This window comes from Canis lupus, chromosome 17 (assembly GCF_011100685.1).
Source record: "Canis lupus familiaris isolate Mischka breed German Shepherd chromosome 17, alternate assembly UU_Cfam_GSD_1.0, whole genome shotgun sequence".
NCBI classification, from domain to species: domain Eukaryota; kingdom Metazoa; phylum Chordata; class Mammalia; order Carnivora; family Canidae; genus Canis; species Canis lupus.
In genome coordinates, this window is record NC_049238.1 from 39,678,201 (window position 1) to 39,689,386 (window position 11,186).

The following is an 11,186-nucleotide window of genomic DNA, read 5'->3' on the forward strand; positions in this document are numbered from 1 at the left end:
CTTGGTTTACCACAAATGCCACCAGTTTGTGGAGAAGTGGGGGGAGCAGAGGCTCCACACTATCTCTCTTCCCTCCCCCCACACAGAGCTTTCCTAGCTGAGTGCAAGGTGGCTGGAGGGCACAGCTGCCATGATGCCCCCACCCTGCCCCGGATGTGGTCATGGAAGAGCCATCCTTGCACCTGAGGGCTCAGGGAGGCACCTCGGCCAGGAGCTCCCATTCCCCCACTCCTTCCCCCACCTCCCAGGGGTCTGTGCAGGTGTCCCTCCCCCAGCCATCCCCATTTCCCTGCTCTCCCCCAGCCATTTCAGCCCAGTAGCTCTAGCAGACTCCACCAGACTTAGAGACAGGTGCTTAGGGCAGATGCTGGCAGCTCCTCCCAGCCCTGCCTTCTCGGGTGGGGGACACCCAGCATGAGCTCAAGGACTCCCTGTGTCCCCAGCCCCTCACCAGCCTGCTGGCCAGCATCGTGGAGGCAGGCTCTTCCCTCGGAGCCACCTTCAGCCCCGCCTGTCAGGGCCCTGGGCACAGGGAGACACAGCCCGTGGGAAGGAGGTGAGTCCTGGCCAGGGGTCGAGGCCCAGCTCCCGGGCCCCTGACTCCCCATCTGTGCACCAAGGTCACGGCCCTCATCCGTAATAACCGTGGCGGCTGCCCACTTAACAGCCAGTATCAGATAAGTAAGAGACCATCGTTTAGGGTAAGTCGGTCCCAGACATTGTGCAGAACATCCTCCTGCTACGGCGTGTGCCCTCCTTACCTGACACCCACATTCAACTGGGCATCCCCTCATTTGTGTGGCGCCTTCACCCACCTCCTTCATGCCTCAGACCAGGACACTGGGTGCAGATAGCAGGGGACCTGACCTCTGACACCAGGCCCGCGGGGGACACTGCGAGCACCAGAACGCGCTTCCCACCTCCTATTGGGTCTTTCCCCGCCAGCTGCTGAGATGGCACAGCCACCCAGGCAGGACCAGCTGACACCCAGCCCTGCATCCTCCTCAGTGTGTCTCTGACGACTACACCCCCTGCCACCTGCGCGGGAATCCCATCGTGGGCCTACAGCCTTGTTCTCTAAATCACTCTACTTTCCTGAACCTATTCAGAGCCATGCTCTCCACTCAGCTTCTGCTGAAAAGGGAAGAGGGTGGGATCTCAAGTAAGCAGGCCTCTGTAAAACTGGGGGCCCTATAGCAATGGTCTCTGTTCTTGAAACCTCATTTCCCTTTCTAACAAATGGATAATAGTGTCTCCTTCATATAGGGCTCCCATGTGGCATGTCTTTGTGCATGAAGAGCCCATAAGCTTGTGCTGTGCTAGCAGAGGGGAGCTGCTGGCTGGGACAGCCAAGGTGGCCTCTGTGAGTGCTGCTCCTGTGGGAGGGTAACTGTGCCAGGGTGAGTGGAGGGAGTGGGTTATGTGCTCAGGAGGAAATGCCAGGCTCAGAAGGTGCCACAGGCCTCCTCCCCATGGGACTCCTCAGCACCGTTAACATGGTAACGTGTTTTACCCTATTATTAGCTTCAGAAACACAAAAATGAACATTATGACCATTCTTATGGGGAAGATAACTCTTTTATTACGGATAATTGTATGCCAATAAATTAAAGAATTTCCATTGAAATGGACACATCCCTAGAAGGATACAAACTACTGAAACAGAAAGAAAAGAATGCAAAATTCAAATGGACCAATAATAAGGAAAGAGATGGAACTTGTTTTGTTTTGTTTTTTTAAAGATTTTATTTATTTATTCATGAGAGACACAGAGAGAGAGAGAGGCAGAGACACAGACAAAGGGAGAAGCAGGCTCCATGTAGGGAGCCCGATGTGGGACTTATACCCGGGTCTCCAGGATCATGCCCTGGGCTAAAGGCAGTGCTAAACCCCTGAGCCTCCAAGGCTGCCCAAGAGACGGAATTTGTAATGCAAACTCTACCCGCAAAGAAAACCTCAAGGCCAGATACCTTCACAGATTAATTCTACCAAAAATTGAGCAAAGAATTAATACCAGTTCTTCCCACACTCTTCCAAAAAGACATGCCCTATATTAATACAAAAAAGAAAACTCAAAAACACAAAGACCAATATTTCCCAGGGTCCTGGATCGAGCCCCTCTTTGAACTCCACACTTCGGTGGGAGTCTGTTTGAAGAATCTCTCCCTCCCCCTCTACCCCTTCCCGGCTTGTTTGCTCTTTAGTGCTCTCTCTCTCTCTCTCTCACTCTCACTCTTAAATAAAGAAAGAAAGAAATCTTTTTAAAAAGAAAGCAATGGACTGAAGATATGAATAGACACTTTTCCAAGGAAGACATCCTTGGAAAGGATGAAAGAACACTCAACACCACTCCTATTCAGGGAGATACAAACCAAAACCACAAGGAGATATCACCTCACACCAGTCAGAATGGCTAAAATTAGCAACACAGGAAACGACAGGTGTTGGAGAGGATGCAGAGAAAGGGGAGCCCTCTTGCAAAGTAGGTAGGAATGAAAACTGGTGCAGTCACTCTGGAAAACACCATGGAGGTTCCTCAAAAGGTTCAAACTAAAACTTCCCTACAACCAGCAATTGCACTAGTAGGTGTTTACCCAAAGAATACGAAAACACAGATTGGAAGGGGTACATGCACCCCAATGTTCATAGCAGCATTATCAACAAATAGACAACCTATGGGAAGAGCCCAAATGTACATTGACAGATGAATGGATAAAGAAGATGTGGTATAGGGGCACCTGGGTGGCTACTGGTGGAGTGACCCCTTTGGTTCAGATCCTGGTCCTGGAATCCTGAGATCAAAAGTCCCATCAAGCTCCCTGCAGGGAGGTTGATTCTCCCTCTGCCTGGTTTCCCTCTGCCTATGTCTCTGCCTCGTTCTGGAGTCTCTTATGAACAAATAAATAAAATCTACTAAACAACAAAAAAAGGAAGATGTCATAGATATACACGATGTAATACTACTCACTCATTAAAAATCTGAGTAATTCACAACCATGTGGATGGAGCTAGAGGGTATTATGCTAAGTGAAATAAGTAAGTCAAGGAAAGACAAATACCATATGATTTCAGTCATATGTGAGATTTAAGAAACAAACAGATGAGCAAAGGGCGGGAGAAGGAAGATAAAAGAGAAATGGAAACAAACTAAAGGGAAAAAAAAGGAAACAAACCATAGGAGACTATTAAATGCAGATATCTCTATTTATCTCTATTAAATAGAGATAAAAATGACAAGGGATGGAGGAAGGTGGGTGGGGGATGGGCCAGATGGGTGTTGTGTATTAAAGAGGGCACTTGTTGTGATGAGCACTGGGTATTAAATGTAAGTAATGAATCATGGAATTCTACTCCTGAAACCAGCATTGCACTGGTTCTGGTAACTAACTAGAGTTTAAATAAAAATTTTGGGGAAAGGGTATCATACCCTTTCCACTCATAAGAACATCCAAACACGTGGACCACTTTGGAGAAACTTTGCCCTCCTGCTAACTGTCTTCTACAATACCATACGTAAGAAGGTGTTCACTAAAGGAATCGAGATTCTTCAACAAATGGTGCTGGGAAAACTGGAGAACCCATACTACAGATTGAAAGTAGACCATTACCTTCCACCATACATGAAAAGTCAATAGAACTGGATTAAACTTTTACATGGAAGACCAAAAATTATAATATCATTAGACTAAAGCATTAGGGGAAGCCGAATGACATTGGACTTGGCAATGATTTCTTCGGTATGACTTCAAGAAATGCAGCAAAATGGACAAAACTTTCATCAAACGTAAGAATTTGAGGTATCCAGTGACATAGTCGGAGGTGAAAGGCGATTTATGGAAGGGTAAAAATATTTACAAATCATTCCCTAATAATGGGTTAATACCCAGAACACACAAAGAACTGTTAAAACTCAGCAACAAATTGCTCAAGTAAAAAGTGACAAAGGACTTTGAATAGACGCTCTCCCTACAAAATATACAAATGACTAACAAGCATATGAAAAGATGCTCCTCATCAATAATTGTTAGGGAAATGCAAGGCAAAACCACAATGAGGTAGCACCCCATTCCCTGTAACCTGGCTCTTATCAAAAAACAGAAAATTACAAGTGTTAGTGAAGATGTGGAGAAAGTGTGCACTGTTGTTGTAAAATCATGAAACCGCTATGTAAAGCAATATGGTGGTTCCTCAAAATATTAAAGGTAAAGCCACCACAAGAGCCAGAAAACCCACTTAAGGCGTTTATACAAAAGAATGAAAGCAGGGTCATGAAAAGGTTTTCCACATCCATGTTCTTAGTAGCACTATCCATAATAGCCAGGAGGAGAAAGCCCCCAAATGTCCATGGACAGAGGAACGGATAAATAAAAGGCAACATAAGTATATACATGTTATTAACCTTAAAAAGATAAAATCCTGGGGATCCCTGCGTGGCTCAGCGGTTTGGCACCTGCCTTAGGCCCAGGGCATGATCCTGGAGTCCCGGGATCGAGTCCCACATCGGGCTCCCTGCATGGAGCCTGCTTCTCCCTCTGCCTGTGTCTCTCCCTCTCTCTTATGAATAAATAAATAAAACATTTAAAAAAGAAAAAAAGATAAAATCCGGTTGAATGTCAGAACATGGATAGACTATGAGAGCATTAACCTGAGTGAAATTAGCCAAACACAAATAGGCAAATAGTGTATGATTTCACTTATATGAGATGTCTAGGAAATCAAATTATTAGAAACATCAAATAGAATGTTGGTTCCCAGGCTATGGGTCATAGAAACGGAGAGTCATGGCTTAACAATGAGTATGGAGCCTCAGCTCTGTGGATAAAAACTCCTAGATGTCTGTGTTACAAGAGTGAGAATATACTCAACACTGCTGAGTGGACATTTAAACATCATTAAAATTGTAAATTTTGTGTAGTGTGTTTTTTACATGTAAAGAATAGTGATCCCTGATAAAGGAGGTAGTTGGGCTCACGACTCAGTCACCCAAGCACTTTACCTTGATGTAAGCAGCAGACCTCTCTGTGCAACACAAGTGTCTACGCATACTTCCTACCTCATCACCCAAAACACAATGAAGACATGTATTCATGCGATATCATTTAATAAAATTGATAATTTTTCCTTCTTGTACAAACAGAGGGGATTTAGGGTGCTAGACATCTTCATGTGACATTACTAGTATTTGGTAGATTGCCAGTTGCTTGAGGGAAGTGTCTCCTTCAGGTGTTCCCTAGCCTGACACCAAGATGTAACACAGAGCTGGGACTCTGTCCAGAGGTCTGTGAGAAGCCACTGGAAGGTGAGGAGATGTGGTTTGTAGTTTGGAAAGAGCCTGCCCTGCCCTGTACAGAAGGGACCCAGGAGCAAAGGCAGAAGGAAGTCTGAAGATGTCCAAAGAGGGATGCAGAGCCTGGCCAGGGCTAAGCTGGTTTGCACTAGGATGAGGCTACTCCAAATTGCCAGGAGGGGGGGTCATTCGCCCCAGCTGGGGTCAGAGAACTAGGAAGTGGCCAGGAGGGAGGGATGTCACATGACACCAGCTAGAGGCCTGGGTTGCCCAGGTGTGCCAAGAGGAAAGTTAGAGAACTGAGAAGGGCCTGGGGGAGAGAGGGTACCCCAGAGGAGTCTGTATTAGGACTCAAGTGCACCCATGCTCGTCCTGACAGGTGACCAGAGTTGGCTTGTGCCCTGCCCTTTACTAGCTGTTACCCCTAAGACTGAGGCCACCTTCTTCTGCTCCCACCTTTAGAAGTCCCTGCTCACCCTCCATCGTGCCCTGGACCCTTCCTCTCCCTTCCCAAGGCCTCCCCTGTGGCTATTCCTTGGGTCTCTCCTACACTGTGGGCCTCGGACCTCTCCCGGGACCATTGTCATCCATGTGGACACACACCTTACACACAGACCCCACCTCTACTCTCACATGGCCTGTAGCTCTGCCCCACTTGGCTCCAACTCTTGACAGGAGCCCCCTCCTAAAGCCATCCCCGCCTGCTGACATCACCCTTTCAATCCCAGTGCACATGGCTGTTGTGCACTGAAACCATCTGACTAAGGTCCCCAAGGCCCAAAAGCACCCAAATCCAGGGACCGAATTTCCTCTGTCTTCTTCTTTCTTACTATCTCAGTGACCCTGGACAAGCCCAGCCATTCCCTAGAGCCTGAAACATTTGGTTCTCTTGGCTCCTTAGCCCCATGTCTGGTTTCCCCTGTGCCACTGGCTGCCTCTCCACAATCTCCTTGGTGCTTTGCTCCTCCTCCACCACCACCAGCCGCCACAGGTTGACTAGCCCCTCCTGTCCTCAGACAGGAATGTTCTCCTTCTGCACTGTCTCCCTGCCCTTCACACCCAGTTCAAGGACTTCAAATTGGGCTTGGCCCAGACACCCCCTCCCCATCCACCGACCTGCATAGGGAATAGACACAGTCTTAGGGTCAAAGAAGAACCCTTCCTCATTCTCTCCAAGTCCACCCATCTAAGTGTCTTTCCCCCTTAGTACATATCACACCACCCATCCAGGTGCTAAGGCCAAATTACTACAAGTCTTTTCTCTTTATTTTTAAATCATGTCAGATTTCTGGAAAACTTGTAAGACTAGAACACACAGCTCCCGTTCACCTTAACCAGATTCCCCCACTGGTAACATTTTACTACACGTATGTGCTGTGCTGTCTTGTCCTGGTGTTTCTGAGCGTACATGTTACCATTCTGCTAACTCACTGGCAGTGCATTGCGGACGTGATGCCCACGACCCCCTAATACTTTAGCGTGTGTTTCCTTACAAGAAGGACGCTGTCAATCATAGGGTGGCACTGCCATCCACATCAGGACGCTACCATTAGCACAATATTATCATCCCAGGCTGCAGTGAGTTTCCCAGATCACACCAGCCGTGTCTTTTGCAGTCTTGATACACGCCAGGCTCATCTGTTACAATTACATCAAGCATCTTCCTAGTTTTCTTTGAATCGGAAGAGATGCTCCATCCCTTCTCCTCTTTCATGATCTTGGCATTTTGAAGAGTACAGACCAGCTGCTGTGCGGAAAGTCACTGTGGGTTTGTCTGATGTTCCTCAAGATTAGTGCATGGGCAGGGGAGGGGGCAGAAAACATTAATCACCTGTCTGCCATGTCTCCACTGTCACCCTAACTAATAATGCCATTTAGTAAGTAATTCCCATCTAGTAAATCTTTGTGGGAATACAGTTTGCAACTTTGACTACATTTATTATGTGGTATTTTGAGGGTAACACTTTCCTTTTTCCCTTATTAATTATGATTATTTATATCTATATGGTTCTTGGATTCTACGTTACACAATGAGGGACAACGTACTGTTGTCCTTACCCATTTAAATACTCTACTTGCCCCAGATTTCACCATTGAGAGTCTCCTTGAACTGCTATTGGGTTGAATCTTGGTGGATGCACCATTGCTTTTGCTGATGGCCAATATTCACTCCCTCTCTAGTTACCATCCCTTTCCAGGTACCATGTCCATTCTCCCCTGAGTGACTGAGGAGGATAAACCCCCGCTTCCGCACCAGGGGTGTGTCCTGACTTGGCTCATGCTATCCTGTCGCCCAGGCCCTGGGAACCGGGGGATGGATTCCAAATAGGTTGCCTGGCCTACTCCAGTCAGTGCGAACAGAGATGTCTAATGGGCTTCTGGAAAAGAAGCCTCCATTCTCCTCACTGGGAGCAGGTAAAACATAGAATCAGCAAACACTCTCTTTCTGTCTGGATGACACAGTATAAAATGACAAGTGTGATGAGGCCATTGCTGCTGCCCAGATAGAAGCTAGCCTGAGATCAATCTCACTATACAGAGGTGGGAGGAATGTAGACAATAGCAGAGATAACAGGACTGAAGCCTGGTGATGCTACTCATTTCTGGATCATCCTGTGCCTGAAGCCAGCTATGGACTGCTTAATGATTTCGACCAATAAATTGTCTTATTCATTTAAGCCTGAAGGACCTAAGATTTCTCTTCCTTCCCAAGCAAAACAATCCTAAATATTAAACTTCCCAAAGCAGCAACCGAAGCAAAGAATGCATTTCAGCTCCTTAGGACCAAGAGCCCTCTTAACTACAAGCCTCTTGTTCTCCCCCGCTGGTCTGAGAGCTTCTGGGGTATATTCACTGTGTCCCCGGCTCTGAGAGGAGTGTGTATCTCTACTGAGGGCATCATAAGCATCTCAAGTATATGTGGAAAACCTGCAAACGTTGTCTTGTCCACTGCTACATCCTCAGCTTCTACAACAGAGTGTGGGACATGCAATAAACATTCACTGAGGGAGTGCATAAGTCACCCAAGCCTGTCTCCGAGCCCCTCCCCTCCAATCCCCCAAAGGAACAGAAGCTGTGGCCAAAAGCTTGCAAGACATTTTATTCTCCTGCCAGGGGACGACACTGCAGGGAGCTAGCTGAGAGAAACTGGAGGGTCCGTCCTGGATTTAGGAAGGCAGGAGCTGGCGGTGCCTGCTGGAGACTCTGTGCTTCTCCCCGGGGTGGAGTAAGGTCCCAGCTCCTTGGACACCTGGAGTGGGGAGAAGAAACAGCTGTGGCAGGTGTGGGGTCCCTGCAAATGTGCACTACAGCCACCTGCCCCTGCTGATCACACCCAGAGTTACATCCTGGGACCCAGTCAGGAGCCCAAGGGGGTTAGGGGTTCTGGAGATCACAGGCTCCAGTGACAGGAAGTGATGGGGACCTCACATTACAAGGTGACCCCAGATCTGCCAGCATCAAGTCCCAAAGCCTCAGTCAAGGCAAGACTGGCTGCCAGAGCCACTCAGGGGCCCTTCTCTGCCCCCTGTCCCACCACCCTGGCCTGATCTGTGGGCGCAGCCTGGGCAGTCCTGGAGGGAGAGGCTGCAGAGCCCTCCCTGCCAGCGGGGTTCCTGAGCCCAGCTCTCGGGCCCCGGGTGTCCTGGGCTAGATGGTGCCTGGTTCCTGTTCCCAGGAACCGCTGCTGGGCTGGGGACAGGAGTCAGTCAGGGCTCTGTCGTCTATGCCTAGCCCAGTCTGAGGCCACTTCCTTGGTGGTAACCTCCTTACGCATAATCATCTCACTCAAGCGTTACTCAAAATAAGAAATCAGGATTATTATCCCCTTCACAGGTAGAGACGCTCAAGTTCACAGGCGTTAAGCTACTTGCTCAAGTGCATGGCTGACCAGAGATGGAGCCCTGATGTCACCCAGGGTTGCCTGGGAGAAAACCCAAATCCCTTGGGGCACCTGGCTGGCTCAGTGACTCACCTGGGCCTCTGGCTCTCAGGATTGTGAGTTGAAACCCCACGATGGATGTAGAGATTACTTAACATTTTTTTTAAGTAAAAATTTTAAAAGCCCAGATTCTTCATGAGTATTTCGCAACCTTTTTGTTACAGCCCACCTGCCCAACTTCTCCAGACTGCCACACAGTAGGGGAGGAATGTGTCACAACAAGGGCGCTAGGAGGGACATGTATGAGTAGCTTATGAACTTGTCTATGACAGATGTATTTCCATGTTTTTACACCATGTTGCATATAATTGGGGATGAGATCTGGACCCTCCAGGAAGGGGTTCTGCTGTTACCTCTGTACTCACCTACTTGATATCTGCACAACCTGAAGGTCACACAGATATCCCTGGAGGGATCACTATTCAGGAAAAACTGGGCAACACTACACAAAACTCTGGTGAGGATATCTTTGCAGACTTTTTCCACCGCTGGAATCTTTGAGCACACCGCTGTTGTAGCCTTCTGAATGGCTTCCTGAAGCAGCAACAGCACCATGACGAGAAACAAGAATTAGCTGTGCTCTGCCCCAACCACCCCCACAGATCCCAGCAGCTCCTGGCCCTGGGACCCTCTGACTGTGGGCTTGCTGGGAGGAGGCTCTGGTGCCAGGTGGCCATGGAAGCAGAGGCTGGAGAGACCGGGATGGGCCCCTATGCCCAGTCCCAAGGCCCTGATCCGGGCCTGGCCAGGAGGGGCTCAGGAGACAAGGACAGTTGGCTCTGTCCTGTGTCAGTCCCTAGTGCATCATCACCCCAGGCCCACTGTCTTGTATGTGGAGCACAGTGCCCACTGCTGCTACCCCACAATCAGGTTCTGCCTACAGAGTCTCCTGGGTCCCAGGGCTGGCCAGGGCTCAGGCTCAGGTGCGGCGGGGAAGGTTAGGAGAGAGAGCTTTGAGCCTTGGCACATTCCATTTTGCAGTATCATCTACTGCAATCGCAGGAGAGAGGCTACAGCTGAGTGCCCAGGGCTGAGGGTGGGCCCTGCAGCACCCAGAAGCTGAGCAGGGTCAGGGAACAGAGGAGAGGAGGAGGGAGGGAGGGAGGGGTGAAACGAGGCTTCCTGGGAGGAACACATACACTTGTTCAGCACTTGCTCAGGACCAGATGGGAAACTCAGCTCATCCCACCCCTCAGCTCCTTCCAAAGGATTAAGGAAGTGGTTGGGGGATTAATATCTATCCCATTGCACAGAGAAGGCAACTGAGGCTCAGAAAGCTCAGAAACTGAGGCTCAGAAACTTGGCCCAGGCATGCAGCTAGAGGTGACACATCTGGGGTTCATCAACCCTGACCCAGATGCCCTTGGATCCAGCCTCATAGGCTCTCCCGTGGGCACATGCAGTACGACCACAGGAGAAAGATTCCTACCTCTCCTGGCTACAAGTTTTCTTTGACAATGAAAGAGAAAGCATCCTTGCCTGCTCCCAGAACATCCCAATTTCAAATGGTTCTCTGTAGTCCCTCCCCAGACACAGGAGGGGACCTCAGATACCCTGTTGAGAAGGTCTGGCCCAAACAGGGATCAGCTTCTCCTCAGGGTCCTGCCCCCAGCCCCTACTTTGACCCCAGATGCACGTGCAGATTGGTTCCGCAAATCTGAAGATCACCTGAATCTGGGACGGTCCCACGCAAGTCCTCAGCCAAGTCATTATCATTCGACAAATATCACATCGGTTGAACTGTGGTCGCCCTGTCAGAAAAAGAAGATCCCCAAAGTGGTTTCTCAGAAATCCCTAGAATCCTGAGCAGAGATTCAGAAAGGAGCCCTTGCATCCTCCTAGGCCACCACGATGTCCAATGATCTTTCTGTCCTTTAGGGCTAGGACCAGCTAGCTGCCTGGCCCGAGCTCACCTTCCTGGTGGGCTTAGCGGGGTGACCCACCCAGAGCCTGTCCCAC

The 11,186-nt window shown here is 49.1% G+C and overlaps 1 long non-coding RNA gene across 1 annotated transcript; it reads right to left on the reverse strand.

Annotated features, from left to right (window-relative positions):
- Positions 1-8,367: 8,367 nt before the first annotated feature.
- LOC119877131 lies at positions 8,368-10,979 on the reverse strand. Its single transcript, XR_005371879.1, has 3 exons — positions 10,896-10,979; positions 9,593-9,761; positions 8,368-8,537 (listed from the first exon to the last, which is right to left on the reverse strand). It is a non-coding gene; the product is annotated as an uncharacterized LOC119877131 (long non-coding RNA).
- Between the last annotated feature and the right edge of the window lie 207 nt (positions 10,980-11,186).